Genomic DNA, 15,975 nt, shown 5'->3' with positions numbered 1-15,975 from the left:
GGTTGTGGCCATTGAGCTTCAGAAAGTGAGAGGTGCAAATGAATCCTGTGTCTAACAGCAAAGAGTAAATGGCCTTGGGCCTAGCTTTAGAAGTTGGCTTAGGGAGAAACAGATCACTCTTAAAAAAATAAGCAGGAAACAAAAAGCTTTCATATGTATAAATGTTAGAGCCATGTCAGTGTAGGCCAAAAAGCTGTTTTAAGTGGTCACAAGAAAAAAAAAAATTGAGGAGGAAGGGTAAGCAAAAACTTCTAGTTAGAACCATCCCACTTCCTTCTACCTCTTACTTTTTCTGGGAAGGGAAGCGAAGTGCTAATTGTGTGGAATCTCCCACCTCAAGTGAGGGTGGCTGTTGGAATCAGAGCTAGGGCAGGCCCTTTGCAGTATGACCAGGGGAAGAGTGGGGAAGTGGAAAGTCACCAGACACAGAATCTAAAAAAATCTAGGCTCCCATCTACAATCTGTTACTTATACTATCTGTGAGACTTGGAGCAAGTCACTTTATCTCTCTGAACTTGTTTCATTATCTGTAGAATGGGTTTAACAAGATAAAACATAACACAGGGCTGTTATGAGTGGAATAATGAATGTATATGAACGTTCTTATAAATTACTGTGTCAATGTCAGCTATTTATTAGAATACTATGTACTATCATAGCCCACCTGGGTTAGAACCTACTTATGGTTATTATTGAAAAGTGTCTTTAAATCACATAGTCATGAGAATCCAGAATAACTGGGGGCATCATATAGTGGATGACAAGGAAGAGGAGGATGATGATTATGGCAACATTTGCATGACTCAAAGTGGCAATTTCTATACAGAAGGAATTTATAAAAATTTTTTAAAAAAATTTTATTTATTCATGAGAGAGAGAGACACACACACAGAGAGGCAGAGATACAAGCAGAGGGAGAAGCAGGTTCCTTGCAGGGAGCCTGATGTGGGACTTGATCCTGGGTCTCCAGGACCACCCTGGGCTGAAGGTGGTGCTAAACCACTGAGCCACCAGGGCTGCCCTATACAGAAGGAATTGGAGAGAGCAATTGGACTGGGAGCAGATGCTAAGAGACCTGCCTGGAAGCTGCCCTTCAATAGCATAACTCTGTGTTCACACATATCATGCATTTTTTTCATTTGGGGCAGGCTAGGGGAAATGTTGGCGAAGGTAATAGAGAGATGGGGCCAAGGGAGAGTTGAGTCTAAATGTCTATAAAACTTTTTATTTTTTTTATTTTTTATTTATTTTTTTTAAAGTTTTTTTTTTTAATTTTTATTTATTTATGATAGTCACAGAGAGAGAGAGAGAGAGAGAGAGAGAGGCAGAGACACAGGCAGAGGGAGAAGCAGGCTCCATGCACTGGGAGCCCGATGTGGGATTCGATCCTGGGTCTCCAGGATCGTGCCCTGGGCCAAAGGCAGGAGCCAAACCGCTGCGCCACCCAGGGATCCCTATAAAACTTTTTAAATAGAAATCTTAGCTCCTCTGTTTAATTTGAGCCTCACACCGACCCTTCCATTTCTTTCCCTATTTTGCAAGGAAACTGAAGTTCAGAGGGGCTAGTTAGCTTGTCTAAGGCCACACAGCTCACAGGTTTGAGTAGGGATTCCATGTCAGGCCTGGCTTGATGCATCTGAGACAGTGCATAGAGGTGAGCAGCACAGTCCCACAGAGTTGGACATCATCGCTTCTCTTGCATTCAAAGGGGAAGTAACTAAAGCCCAGAGGAGTGCAATGAATAGCTTGAGCCCACACAACATTAGAAGCCATCGAGGACCCTAGAAGCTGGATTTCCCCATTCCCAGAACATGTCCTGCTTCACTCTGGCTGCGCCCTAAGACTGCTCTCTGGTCCTGCCCCCTTCCCCCCTGTCCCTTTTTCTTTTTAAAAAATTAATAAAAGGCAGCCAAGCAATGGCTAATGGGCTCATGAGAGGTTAAGAAGCATACTTGTGAGGCAATCACAAGATCGCTTTCAGCGAAACACATGATCTTGGTAACAAAAGGAATACAGAAATAAATTTCTTTGAATGCTCTTCAACCTAATCAGCCCTGATGCTGCTAAACTGTTCCTGACATTCTCTGGTCCCCCCTCCTTTAAAGCCCCAAATAAAGCATAATGAAATAAGCTATAAGCATTTGGGGGTTATTCAACTCTCTGAAGTGCTTGAGGATGCAATTTGTAGGCAAGATGTTAAGGAATTAAAAAAAAACACACACACAAAACTGGCCGGTGCCAAGCCGCATTGTACCAATTTCTCCATGGCCCTGCTGCATGTTAGGTATGCATATGGTCCACACATTTCTCAAAAACATACCCCCAGGTGTCAGAGCCCGTTCTTTAGAGCATATCAACTAAATGTGGAGAGACGGGTGTGCTGAGGAAATAAAAAATAAAACCACAGCTGCTCCTTAGAACATTGCTGTAGTTTGGAGCTTGGTGTAGGCTGCAGTGTTCTTGTCTGGAGCACTACAAATGCAGCATCTAAAGCATGGGCTCCTGGAGGGCAGGATGGAAGGCCCTGCCTCTTCATCCCCTGGCTCAGCATGGGACACAGCACAAAATAGGGGCTCAGAGAATTTGAGGCAAAGAAATGAATAAGCGAGCAAGGCTAGCCATGAGATTGGTACCAGGACAGAAAAGCTAATTAAAATGAGCCACAATCCCAGCCCCATGGCCTTCTCAGCCACTTCCCGAAGAACTGGCTGCACACACGGTGAAAGAGAGACAAGGAATGACCTTGGAAGACATGGGTAGGACCAGCAGGATTGAGTTTGAACTTCTTTCTTTTTAATGAGATTGTTGTCGAGCATCTAGGGCAATGTTTGATACACAACAGGCATGCATTTCATTTGTTCAAAATTTGTTCAGTAACCCTACAATGTGCCAGAAGTCCTGTCATAAGCTAGTGGTGGAAAAGCCACTTCCTTCAAGGAGCTCAAAATTCAGTGACCATGAGGAACTTTATTACCATTATTGAATTATCCAGATAGCCCCTTTGGAACAAATTATTTTTCTTCATTGAGTGATGAGGAAGTCTAACTTCAGAGAAGCTCCATGGCCAGATACCCTATAGCCCTAACTGCCAGTGCTTCTAGTGGAACTCAGCCACAGAAGTCACCCATGGGCAACTCACAGATCAGTTCCGCCTCAACACGTTTTGTTTGGGTGCCTGTTGTTTGTCAAGAAGGAAAGCATGGATTGGGAATGCCTTTACACAGGGCATGTGCTTCCCAGTTCCCTTAGTCCCTCTACTCTCAAGGTCTAACCCATGAGCTGCTAAGTGTGTCATCCTGGCTCGGATTCACTGTTTCCACATGTGGTGCTCTTTCCAGTGCACTTACAGCTAAACTACCACCAACCTCGGGCAGGGCCAATGCTCAGATCTCTCTGGGTCTTTTCTGACCCAGCGCTGATGGTCACCACTCTCCCTGTTAGTTTGTTCAACCCCATGGGCTGTCAGCTTTCGATTGAGTAGACCAAAATTACTTGAAGCAAGCACAGATTCTGGTATAGTTTCTGGGTTTTTCTGGGGGCAGGGCCCATGATGATGGTGGTGATGGTAGTGGGGACTTTGTATGGCACAGACTTGGCACATACTAGATGTTTGGTCAGTGTATCTCAAATAAAAGAAAAATATTTTGAAGCTAGAGTTCCAATTAAAAAGAAAAAGAGGTTTTTTCCCTTCTTTTCAGAGTAAGGAGCATTCCTAGGACTCTATTCAGTTCACTTTCAGCAGTTCTCTAACGGAAAGGGTGGGTAGCTGGTATTATATCCTCCAAAATGTTTCCATGCTGAGGTCATCTCTTCCATTTAAGGTACTGTGGGAGCTCTGGGGTCTCCATCAATCACAGGGAAGTGAGCTGGAGAAAATGTCAATCTCCCTCCAGGAAACTCACATTGCCCTTGGATGTCCATGCTAAGCCTGGCTTGGACTGCTTTGGGTATGGGCAGGAGTGGAATCCGGTCTAGAATTGTCCTTGGGGGAGGCAGGGCTTCCCTGGGACCATTAAGAAGGATGGCCCACTACTGTGCTGTAGCTGAGTGTACAACCTGTCTGCCCCATTCCCACTTAGGTGACGTAATAAGGAGCTAAGTGAGTTCCAACATGTGCCCAGAGCTCACTGAATACAGAAGGTGCCCAGTGGGCCAAAATCAGTCAAGTTGAGGTGGAATCGCCTGATGTGTAAGAAAGCATGAGGGTTTGGAATCAGACTACCTGGGTTAGAATCTGGTTCTACTACTTCTAAGTCCTGTGACTTTGGGTACATTAATGTCTCTGTGCCTCAGTTTCCTTACTTGTAAAATGGGGGATGATGATAGCACCTACCGCATAGGGTGTTTTTTTGAGGATTTGATTAGCTATTCCACATGGTGGCTTAGGACAGTGTACCTTGAAGCACTCCATGTGTGTAGCTATTATCCATCTTTCGAGATCCCCCTCAAGCCTACTTCTGAATTAGCTCTGATCTACAGAGAGCAACCGACTTCCAATGACCCATCAGTGATGTGACTCCTTTATTTTATTTTATTTTATTTTATTTTATTTTATTTTATATTTTATTTTATTTTATTTTATTATTTTATTTTTGATGTGACTCCTTTAGTTGTTAGCAGTTGATGCAAGGACAGCATTTCTATTTTTTTTTTTATAAATGACAGCTGGAGATGGCTTCATTACCCATATGGTGTATTCCCAGAAAGGCACCCACCTCTGTCTGTGGATATGTTTGCTTTGTGTTGACAAAAAATGAGTAACATTACTCATCTTTTCTTTCTGCCTAAACTGTCAGGAAATCTAGAATGTTGCCCACTGCCTCTCTTGAGGGCTCCAAAGCGTCTATTTCTTCCATTTCCTTCAAATGGAATATTTATCTTAAACTAGGGTTTCTTAATTTTTTTCATAGAATCACTAAAAATAGTCATGTATAGTGACCAAGGGGAATCTGGAGATTTTTGTCTTTGGAATCCAGAAGCCTGAATTGCCTTCTAAATTTTGTATTTTAACTTGAAAATCTATGCATGTCTTGCACTTCAGCCCATTCTGTATCTATGTTTGTTCCAAGATTCAGTGTTTTGAATTGTCAGTCTTTAAGTAGGACTCATGTTCTGGGCAGGTGCTCCTCTGATTTTATGACTCCTTATGATAGCAGGAGTGCTGTTCATCAAGTATTTGTGGTCCTGCCTCCTCCAAGGCATGTTGTAGGACTGCGTGTCCCTGTCTGCCTGAAGTCAGACCATGTGACCAGCCTGACAATGGGAAGCATTCCAGCTCTGGCCAGTGTGCGGTTTGCCATGTTACTCTGCTGTGGAGAGGCAGGAACGAGGGCTACGAGGAAGCTTCCATCAGCTAGCTGGGTCACCGTGTGACTGATGAGCCAAGTTCTTCTACTGGACTGGGCTGGGCGGGCTGGGTAAAAAAAGAAGTAAATGCTGTTGTTAATAGCCAGTGGGAGTGATGGCTGTTGGTCATCCTTATATGACATAGCCCATCCGGACGAACATTCCCTTCCTCCCCTTCGGTGCCCATCAAGTTTCTGAAGGGGAGCCCATCTTCCATTTTGAAAGAGTGGCCTTCAACATCTTCCTTAGAGTCACACATTTTGGAAGATGTGGAACACAGATGAGAAATGAAAAATTTCAAATGCTGATTCCCTGCACCGCCACCCCCTCACTTTCCCAGAAAGAGGATTCTCCTCCTCCTCCTCCTCCTCCTTCTTTCTTCTTCTTCTTCTTCTCCCTCCTCCTCCTCCTCCTCCTCCTCCTCCTCCTCCTCCTCCTCCTCCTCCTCCTCCTCCTTCTTCTTCTTCTTCTTCTTCTTCTTCTTCTTCTTCTTCTTCTTCTTCTTCTTCTTCTTCTTTTTAAGGATTTTATTTATTTATGAGAGAGAGAGTGAGTGAGAGAGAGAGAGAGCATGAGCAGGGGAGATGGCAGAGGGAGAATCAGGCTCCCCACTGAGCAGAGAACCTGATGCAGGGCTCGATCCCACGACCCTGGGATCATGACCTGAGCCGAAGGCAGATGCTTAACTGACTGAGCCACCCACGCGCCTCAGAAAGATTATCATTCTTCATCTTTAAAATACAACAGATAGTATGAGATTTGTGAGTCATTCTCAGGCTTAGAGACTCAATAGATAAGACTAAAATCAGCCTGTCACTTGTGAATTTTTGGAGCCTATCACTCATTTCACAGTTATTTATCTACTAAATGACCAGGATGACATACTGTCCTGAAAGTGTGAATTCTAAGTTTGGGGTCATAAACCTCATAAACCTCAACGGGTCATAAACTGTTGGCTTCTGGTTGCAGTATTGTGCCTAGAATGTAGTGGGTGCTTGGCAAGTGGTAGGGTGAATGGGTGTCCCTTCACAGCCTGGTGGTGTCAACCCACAGTCCCTTCAGCTGCTTGCATCTTGCTGGAGCATTGATTTCATTTTGTCACTTTGTTTTATAGCTTCCTGTTGATATGTTAGTCCCTCTGACTTAAACATTAACCCCTCTGTACAGGAACTAGATCATTTTAATCTCTGAATCTTCCAATGGGAGTAAACTCAGTTTCTGCACCCAGCAGGTGTTCAACAAATGCTGGCTGATTGGATTGAATTGGGTGGCAAGTTAGTCTAGTTTAGAAGCCAAGGATCCCGCAGCGTGTCCTCTCCTACTATGCACGGATTCCCCTTGTGCTGACCCTAATTCTCAGCCGGAGCTCACTCCCGTCTCTCTGTTAGGACCTTCTCACCTTGGTCAGTGCGGTCCCTGAGATATGTCATGTGGGCAAAGTACAGCAGCAGCCTGACTCCTCCTGTCTCTCCTTTCCCAGGGAGGCTGTGCCCAGGAAAATGAAAATGGCCTCAGCCCCTCATTTACAAAGTGCTACAGGATTCCTACTGCCCCGACTGGTAGGATCGGAGCATCTCTCGGGGAATTTGCATATGTCTAAAGCCTCCAGCTGCATGGTTGGAATAGTTGGAGGCTGTCCGGTCTCACTGTGTCTCCACATGACTGGCTGGGACTTGCGTCTAGCGTGGCGGTCTGAGGGGAGTAGGACTCGTTACAGGGCATCTGGCTTCCCTTAGAGCAGGGTTTCTCAACCTTGGCGCTAGTAACATTGTGGGCCATTCTGTTTTGGGGGTTGTGTGTGCACTGTAGGATGTTTAGCAACATTCCTGGCCCCAGTCCATTAGTAGCAGCCCCTCTTCCCCCTGCCAATTTGTGACAACCAAAAACTGTCTCCAGACATTGCCAGATGTCATCTGGGAAGCAAAATTGCCTTGCGCTGAGAACCATTGCCCGAGACTGAGTATTGTAAGATGCCCAGGTGGAAGTTGCCAGGCTCCTTATGACCTGGCCCTGGAAGTTAGGCAGAGGCACTGCTTTCTGCTGGTCCCAAGCAAGCTCCAAGGCCAGCCCGGGTTCAAGAGGGAAAGGAATATATGAGGTCATGAATATTGGGAGATATGGTTCATGAGTGGGGGAGTCACCTTAGGAAACCAGATGTTTGTTGACAGGATACTGAGGGAAAACAGTGTTCCAAGACTCTCTTTATGCTTATTGTCAGCTCCTTTCAACGACTCGCTGCTCTCTGCTCACTTTGTCCCCATTTCTGTGAAAGGCACTGGATAAAATGCAGCCTAAGTCACGCTCCTGCTTACGGAGGGGAGACAGACCCGTAACTGGAGGTTTTCAGGGTGGTGGGGTGTGTGAGAGGATAGCGAGTGCAAGGTGTGAAAGGAGCATGGGGAAGGGGCGCTCGTTCTGTAGGGGAGCTCACAGAGGGCTTCCTAGACGAGGCGGCCCTGAGCTGAGACTCCAACGATGAGGACTCAGTCCAGCAGGTGAGGTGGGAAGGGCATTGCCGGGTGAAAGCACAGTGCGAGGAACAGCGGGGCACACACATGTGCATGCTCTGTCCACGGGCCCTTGGTGTGTAAGTGTGGGGCTGGGTGAGGTGGGAGCTGATGCTGGCAAAAAGGACAGGATGCAGTGGCCCTGTGAAGCCAGCTAAAGAGTGTGGACCTGACGCCTATCAGAGTCCTGGCTATTGGCTTACCGGTTCCTGGTCCCTAGGAAACGAGGTTCTTTCTGGTGCTTGGGAGTCCACATGTCCCTTTGGTTCTTGCTCTCTACCTCTGCAGCGTGATCTCTTTCAGAGGACCAGCAGCCAACCAGCAGGGACACTTCGGACCCATTTGAGGGATAAGGTGGAGGATTTGGACCCTCCAAGTGGAGGGGGCCTCCGGATAAGAGAGATCAGGATGCTGGGCAGATACCTGGCTAGACTTGGATTGAAATCCTTAAACATTCACTCCCTGGGCTAGGCTACAGCTACCAAATGAACGCCTTTGCTGTTAAAGGAAAAAAAAAAAAAAAAAAAAAAGGAAAAAGAAGCCTCCAATTTACTGAAGTCCAAGGCACAGTGTTTTTAATTGAGAAAGGATTTCCACATGGATCTACCCATGGGAAGCCCACACTAATAAATGTACCCTTTGTTCTCAGGATGGAGTTCCAGCTTCTTTGCATGGTATACTGAGCATTTCCCAATCTGAGCCCAGCTTCCTTTTCTATTTTCTAGCCTCATCTTTTCGCTGTTAGCAGCACCACACCCATAGTGAAATCCTTGTCCTTCCCGCAAAGGCCGGCACAGGGAACCTTTTTTCATGGCGCCCTCTCTCCTTGATGCACCTCCTTTCTCTTTTTTGTCTAGCGACTCCTACTCATTCTTTGAGATCTTGATGATTGACTTGGCACCCATCTCTGAGCACCTCTGATGAGCCAAATGCCGTGCTATGGCTAGGGGGCACAGTGATGAGTAGGACACGGTCCTTGACCTCAAAGAGACCGCAAGGGTTACTTTCTCTGTGAAAATATCTTTAATCCCTTTGGTAATTCCCAAAGCATGCTCTTAGGGTCTCTGTTACACCACCAATTACAATATGTTGCAGTTATTTGTAAGTCTGACTTCCTCCTCATTCTAAGAGGACGGAGACCACACCTGATTTGTTCATTGTTGCTCATGTTCACGATACCTCGTTCATGTCTGGGTAACAGTCAATACATATTTTTAAGTCAATTAATAAATGAACGAGTGGTGAATGAGTAAGTAAGTACAGCTTCTTGGTACTTAAGCATATGGATTTTCACCAGTATGTAGCTCACAGTGCTGGGCCAGGAGAGTGATTTTCCTACTCTGTGGACGTGTTCTGAAGATTTCTATACACGCACTTCACCTCAGAAAGCTCTTAGTGGAAGAACAGGTTTTTGACACACAGCCAGTAAACCCAATAGAGTCAAGGTGCTTTCTTTAAGAGGATTAATGAATAAGGACTTAAGAGAAGGGATGGGTGAACTGGTTACTAACAAGTAAGAACCAGCCGTCAGCTCAACCCTATTTTGGGAACAAACCAAACCAGAATCTTTAAGGTTGAGCTTGGCTTGGTTCAATTAATCCTTCTCCTTCGCTTTGTGCTTCTGCTGCTCCCACACCCACCACAGCCTCTCACTCATCTCTTTTGAATCATGAGTCACGAGCCAGTAGCACCTCCACACTCTGTTCTCTGTTGGGCCTGGTGTTTTCCTTACTTTGCTGTCGTATGAGGACAGAGGGCTTGGGGTGGAAGGAGGGACTCAGATAAATAAGCCACTTTGAGTCTTTCATGGGGAACGAAGGTCGGAGGGGGCCTCAGGATTCACAGTGAAAGGAAGATGCAGAGGAGGAAGGAGACATAGGTTGGATGGGAATCAGGGGGGAGAAAGGAAGGTAGGCGATGTTAGTGGGGGAATGTGAGCCACCGGAGCCAGATGAGGAGCCAGATGAGGAGGTTTGCAGCAGGTGGGTGAGGGATCGCAGGCAGAGTGAAGACACAGCTGGGTACTTTTTACCTCTTCTCCATGGGTGAATTCCTAGGCAACTTTCAGGATCCAAGCTGAATGCTCCTTCCTTGTGAAACCTTCTCTGGCTTCTCCGGTGTGCTCTGAATTGCTGGCATCCCTCAGTTCCCTCCTCCATTGTGTCATTTCACACACTGGTCCCGTCTTTCTCCGTCACTGTCTCTTCTAGACGGTGAGCGCTCAAAGGGCTGCGGCTTGGCATACCCTGACACTGACCATCTTTTCCTAACCCCAAATTGAGTCATGTGGCCTGGCACAGTGTGCACCACGTGGCCTAAGCCAGGCACAGAGCATCTGAAATGAGGACCATCTTAGAAAATCTGGGACACATGGTAAAAACGTGCTTAAGACGCCCTGTGCACCAAGTCAGTGGAATTTAATAGTATTCATTTTATTGTCTTTCCCTCCAAATTCCTGGGTTTCTGCCTTCCCTAATATGAAGATGCACTTTGCTGAAATGATTCATTTTATAAAATTCCTGCAGGCCAAACAAGAAGAGGCAAGCATTTAGCTTCAACGGAAATGTGTGATCTGGAAATCTGGGGTTTTGGTTCCAGTTCAGTTTATAGGTTTAGCTAGTTTCAAAGTGCTTTTTCTAACCAGGATATCAGGCAGAAAAGGAGTGCCAACAGACCCAGTGTGCAATTATTGAGCCCCTACTGTATACCAGACCCTTTCACTTACATTATTCCATTTAGAACCATCCTAGGAGACAGGTAGGTATCAGTCACATTCTGGCTCTTCGAGCTATGCCAGAATCATTCCGGCGCTAATCACCCACATCACAATCCAGACAGTCCATAAAAACTAAAAAGAGCCTTTGTTTGTTGAGAATCTAAGGTTAGTGGCAGCTCTTGTTGCCTTCATAGATGGCCTAGAATCCCTCTTCTGAGACACTGGAGGGCAGTGTGGTATAGTGGTTTGAGCTTGGGATTTAGAGTAGGAGCATTTGGGTGTGAGTTTGAAAGCTGTGTGGCCTTGAGCAAATTAAGCAACCTCTCTGAGTGTTAATTTCCTTGTCCCAAAATGGGGATGATCACCGTAATCCATACCTCACCAGGCTGTTGTAAGGTTCAAATGAAAAATGGATCTGGGAAATGCTTTGTAAACTGTGAAGAGCTGAATGCATGATTCTAATGTGATTGTAAGTACATAATTGGGAGAGGGTGTGGGGTCCAAGGCCCTTTCTGACCAAAAAATTATTGCTCTCGAAACTCCCTTAAGGATCATCCTCCTTGACTCTGGAGTTTCTTCTCAGGATTCACATACACCCTATAGGAACCCATTGCTCAAATAAGCCTGTATTCCCTGTGTTGGGGGTGGGGAGGGGTAACCCAGGTACAAATGGGGGGCCCATTTGTCGGTTTCATCTAGTCTTATAAAGGAAAGCAAGTTGTTCAGGATCCAGGACAGGTTTATTTGGCTGGAGAAGAGGAAGGGATGGGTGCCAAGCCTGGATGTTCTGGGAGGCCAGGTGAACACAAGGGCTCTGAAGACTCCAGCCTTGGGGCCTGCACTTTGCTAGAAGGAGAAGGGCAGAAATCAAAAGTGACCCCTGGTTGGAAGATGAATGTGGGCCATCAGAGAGTCTTGAGGCAGGGATGAGCTTTGTTGGTCTTCTCGTCATCCACATTGCTTTCTTGTCTTCAGTCGTTCAAGAATGTTGCCATGTCTTCGTGACCCCTCTACTATATTTCATTTGATGGATTTCTTTGTATTGATTGGCTGACTTGAGTAAATCCAGCCTCATCCGAACCAAAGATATCTGTGAGATCAAATTCTAACTATTAAAATAAGAAAAATACCTGTTCACGTACCACCTGAAATGACCCTACAGACCACCAGTTTCTGACTTTGTTAGAAACTTGTGTTTCAGATGATGCTCCCCCCACCCCAACTCCACAGCCCATCTGAAGACAGAGTCTGTTCTGCAACATCTTCAACAGGTAGTTACCTTGCATCTGTTTGCATATCTCTAGTAACATGGAGCTCACTGTCTTAGGGCAGCAATGACAGTTCTTCTGTGGATTGTACCCAAAATTTCTTACCTGTGATTCCACCCACTGGCTTTAACTCTTGTGTCATGTAGACTATATCTATTTTCACTTCCCTGCATAGCTCTTTAGAAATATGAAGCCAACTTTCAGTTACCCCACACTTCAGCCAGGCTGGACATCCATAGTTCTGTTCAATGACATGATTCCCATCCAGATGACATGGTTTTAAGTATTCTTTTTTTTTTTTTTAAAGATTTATTCATTCATGAGAGACACAGAGAGCGAGAGAGGCAGAGACATAGGCAGAGGGAGAAGCAGGCTCCCTGCAGGGAGCTGATGTGGGACTCCATCCCAGGACCCCAGGATCATGACCTGAGTCAAAGGCAGACACTTAACCACTGAGCCACCCAGATGCCCCGGTTTCAAGTGCTCTTGACATATTTTGTCACTCTTCTCTGACAAGACTCTAATTTTGGAGTTATTTTTTAAAATATCACTTCCAGGGTCACCTGGCTCAGTGGGTTGAGTGTCCAACTCTTGATCAGCTCAGGTCATGATCTGAGGGTGGGGAGATTGAGCCCCAAGTTGGGCTCCACACTTGACATGGAGCCTGCTTAAGATTCTTTTCCTCCTTCTCCTCCTTGCTCCCAAATAATAAAAATAAAATAAAACTTCAAGCATGGAACACAATCCCCCAGGTGTAGTCTGGACAAGTAAGGTTGAATGTGAGTATCCCCTACCTCATTCTAGATATGCTGCCACTATTAATGCTGCTTTAAAAAATGCCCTCTTACTAATATATCTATCAAGAGTCAGTAGGTCCTGTGCAAAATAATTTGCTTTTACAACAGCGCAGATGCCTTGCTATAAGTAGACATACTCTCTCATCTCTCTCATGTGCCCACCCTGAAGCCAATAGAAGAAGGCATTTGTGGGCTAATTGACTGCCATCCTGAGCAGCATTCTCTAAATGCTTATGCAAGTGTCTCAGTAAAAATATATTGAGCAAGCATCTCTAAATGTGTACATTTCTTTACTTATAAATTATATAACATACAATTTAGCACGTGTAAAAATCAGAAATTTTAAAGTATGAGATAATCAGATATGAAAATTTTAATATATCCACCCTCACCTTACTGGATTGTCTTGCAGACTACCTGGGGATGTTTACTCCCAGAATTCAGACTACCCAGTGGCCTTCTGCTAAACAAAGCCAATCTCTGTATGAAAGAACTAAACTCCCAGTTATGATCACTCTAGCACCATGCTTAAATTAACTGTTTTTCAGACTTCCCAGAGAGTGACAGCGACATGCTTAGGTATGTACTCAGAAGAATTAAAGCAGAGAAGGGGGGGGGGGTCATCTCTACCCACCAGTCCCATTCCCATTCACCGCCCTTATTTTGCTTTCTCCACACAAATATCCCAACTTTCCCTTTCCCCATGGCTTCATCTGTCTTCTACTCTGCATCCTTTGTGCATTTTATCTCAAAGGACCAGAGATGTCTTTGGAATGCACAGAAGTGTGATGACATGCTGAAGAGGTAATTGTGATTTTGGGTGCCAGAGAAGTAAGGAGGAATCTTTGAAATAAGATTCCTTCCGACGTCAAAACCCCAAGGAACAAACTGGAAGTGATCTGGCCTTGGCATGAGTTCAGAGGAGCGTGAACAGAAGGAGGGTAGATGTAAAGTCACTCTGTGGGGAGAGGCTGGAACCACTGTCTGGCTTTAACCAGGAGAAGAGGGGGTGGGGGCATCAGGGGTATCTTCAGATGCTCAAAGAGAGTTAAGCAGATGGGGCCCTTGGGTATATCAGAGGGGTCTCTTGGGTTCAATATAAGGAAAATAGTCACAGCTCTCTAAAGACTGGCTGGACTGTGAGAGCCAGGCTTTTGCTTTGCTGGAGGATTTTAAGTGTGAGTTAGGCAAGCAGCTGATGGGAGGCTAGAAGGCTGACAAGTCCCCTTGAATCCTAGTATTCTGAGCTACAGGACAGAGTGGGATATTGACCAGAGGGACTCCAGTTTCACCTGATACCCCCGTGATTCCCTGAGGGGCCTGGCTCCCCTGCTTGGAGTTCTGACATCTCCACTCCTTTCTGCAGGCACGAGGTTGCCCCCTTTTGTGAGGCCAGGGACTAACAGGGTAGGTTGATCTGGAGCACCTTTGGTATGGCACGGAGCCCTGGTAGATGACCACCTGCCATAGCTGAGGCAGAGTTAGCTGGGTGTGCACGAGCTTTCAAGGGACACAGCACCCACATTACTTTTGCCCTCAGCGGGCACCTCTATTCTGGATGTTTCCTTATGAGTTTCTTCCTTGAGTCATTAAGAAAGGTAAGAGATCTGAGAACCTCTGGGCGACTTTCTCTTTCCTGAAGATAAGAAGAAGACATTGAGCATCATCCCTCTTAGGCCAGTCTCACCTCCTATTGGCAGCCTTGGATCCTTTGGAGTCTGGGTCAACACAGTCTGCTAATCTGGCCTCAGGAATGGCCTGGGGATCCATTGGTCCCCTCTGCGTTTTTTCTGTGTCCAGGACAGTCACAAGAGCATCTTGCTATTTGCTCTTCTGGCCCCCAGACTCTCTCCGTAGAGTGAACATCCTGAAAAATAATGTGATTACATCCTGTTCTCTATACACAAGATAACCACCCACACCCAGCCCTTTGTGATGTGATGTGCAACCTCCCCTGCTTCCTCTTCATGCAGGAGCCCCTTCTTGCCACACCTTCTCTATACCCCCTGCTATGGGGACTCCAGATCTTTGCTTATGTGGTTTTGGTTTTTCAGAATACCCCGTCCACCTCTTCTGCTTGGGAAACTCCTGATCCTCACTTAAGACCTTTTCAAATGTCACATTTTCATTGAAGTCTTCCTTGACCCTCCCAGACAGAGTGAGAGGGGAGTTTTAGTTGGCTGCTTTGAGTCCTCCTAGCCAGCCTCTGCTGTGTTTCACCTGCCTGGTGGTAAGCCCAGTTCTGTGGCTCATGCGTGTGTGCTCACCAACTGCAGGGACGGAGCTGTGCTTATGGTGGCACTTTGTGCTCAGGAAGTACTAGTCACAGGAGTGAATAATCACATCCCTAGCCTATAATTCATTGACTTTCTGACTGTCTTATAAAGAGGCATGATATTAGGCTTGCCCGTTAGAAGTCAGCAGAAACGGCCTCCCATTTTCTCCAGAACTATTGATCTGCAGCAGAGAGAGTACTGTATTACTTTGCAAAGGGCTATTGTAACAGTATCACAAACTGAGTGGCTTAAGCAACAGAAACGTATTGTCTCACAGTTCTGGAGACCAGGAGTCTGAGATCAAGGTGTCGGCGAGGTTGATTTTTCTCCAAGGACTATGAGAGAGAATCTGTTCCATGCTCTTCTCCCAGCTTCTGGTGGTTCGCTGGCAACCTTTGGAGTTCTTTGGCCCACAGGAGCCAATCTCTGACTTTATTTTAACATTATGTTCTTCTCGCATTTGTGTCCAAATTTTCTTTTTTTAGTAGGGCGCTAGTCATATTGGATTAGGGCCCACTCTAATGACTTCATTTTAACTTGATTACCTCCATAAAGACCCAAATGGGGTCATACCGAGGAACCAGGGGGTAGAGCTTCAGTATGTGATGTTTTGGGGGGACACAATTCGGCTCATAGCAAGTACCATGTCACTGGGAACATGACTTCGCCTCTCTGAGCGTCCCTTTCCATGCCTGCAGAATGGGAGACCAGACTGACTCCATAAACTCCGAGGCCCCATTTCTAATATGTTCTCTTTCACTTTGGAAAGTCCAGTGGTAACTTTGTTTTCATTCATTCATTTAACGTATATTTATTGAGTGCCTACTATGTGCCGGGCACAAGTTGTGCTCCATAAGCAGAGTTCTTTCCAATGGTTTGTGCCCTTCCTGCCAGATGAGACAGAGCAAAGCGCCTCTGATATATCTGTGGTCGGCATCTTCAGTGGAACCTGTGTCATTCGATTGGGAATCTGCACCATCAGCTTTGTGAATATTGGTTTCACAATCTGAAGAATAGACTTGTGGCTGCCAAGTTTAAATCTTAGGCATCATCTGGTTATGAAAT

The 15,975-nt window shown here is 45.8% G+C and overlaps 1 protein-coding gene and 1 long non-coding RNA gene across 2 annotated transcripts in view; one reads left to right on the top strand and one right to left on the bottom strand.

Annotated features, from left to right (window-relative positions):
• LOC140641059 (uncharacterized) overlaps positions 1–15,975 on the top strand; it is a 166,696-nt gene that overhangs the window by 103,510 nt on the left and 47,211 nt on the right. The window lies entirely within an intron of this gene.
• On the bottom strand, positions 11,288–14,495 carry LOC140640996 (uncharacterized). The gene is made up of 2 exons (XR_012037568.1): positions 14,322–14,495; positions 11,288–11,659 (listed from the first exon to the last, which is right to left on the bottom strand). It is a non-coding gene; the product is annotated as an uncharacterized lncRNA (long non-coding RNA).

This window comes from Canis lupus, chromosome 10, assembly GCF_048164855.1.
Source record: "Canis lupus baileyi chromosome 10, mCanLup2.hap1, whole genome shotgun sequence".
NCBI lineage: Eukaryota > Metazoa > Chordata > Mammalia > Carnivora > Canidae > Canis > Canis lupus.
The sequence above is the reverse complement of the archived record's forward strand: the minus strand, read 5'-3'. Positions and strand labels throughout refer to the sequence as shown.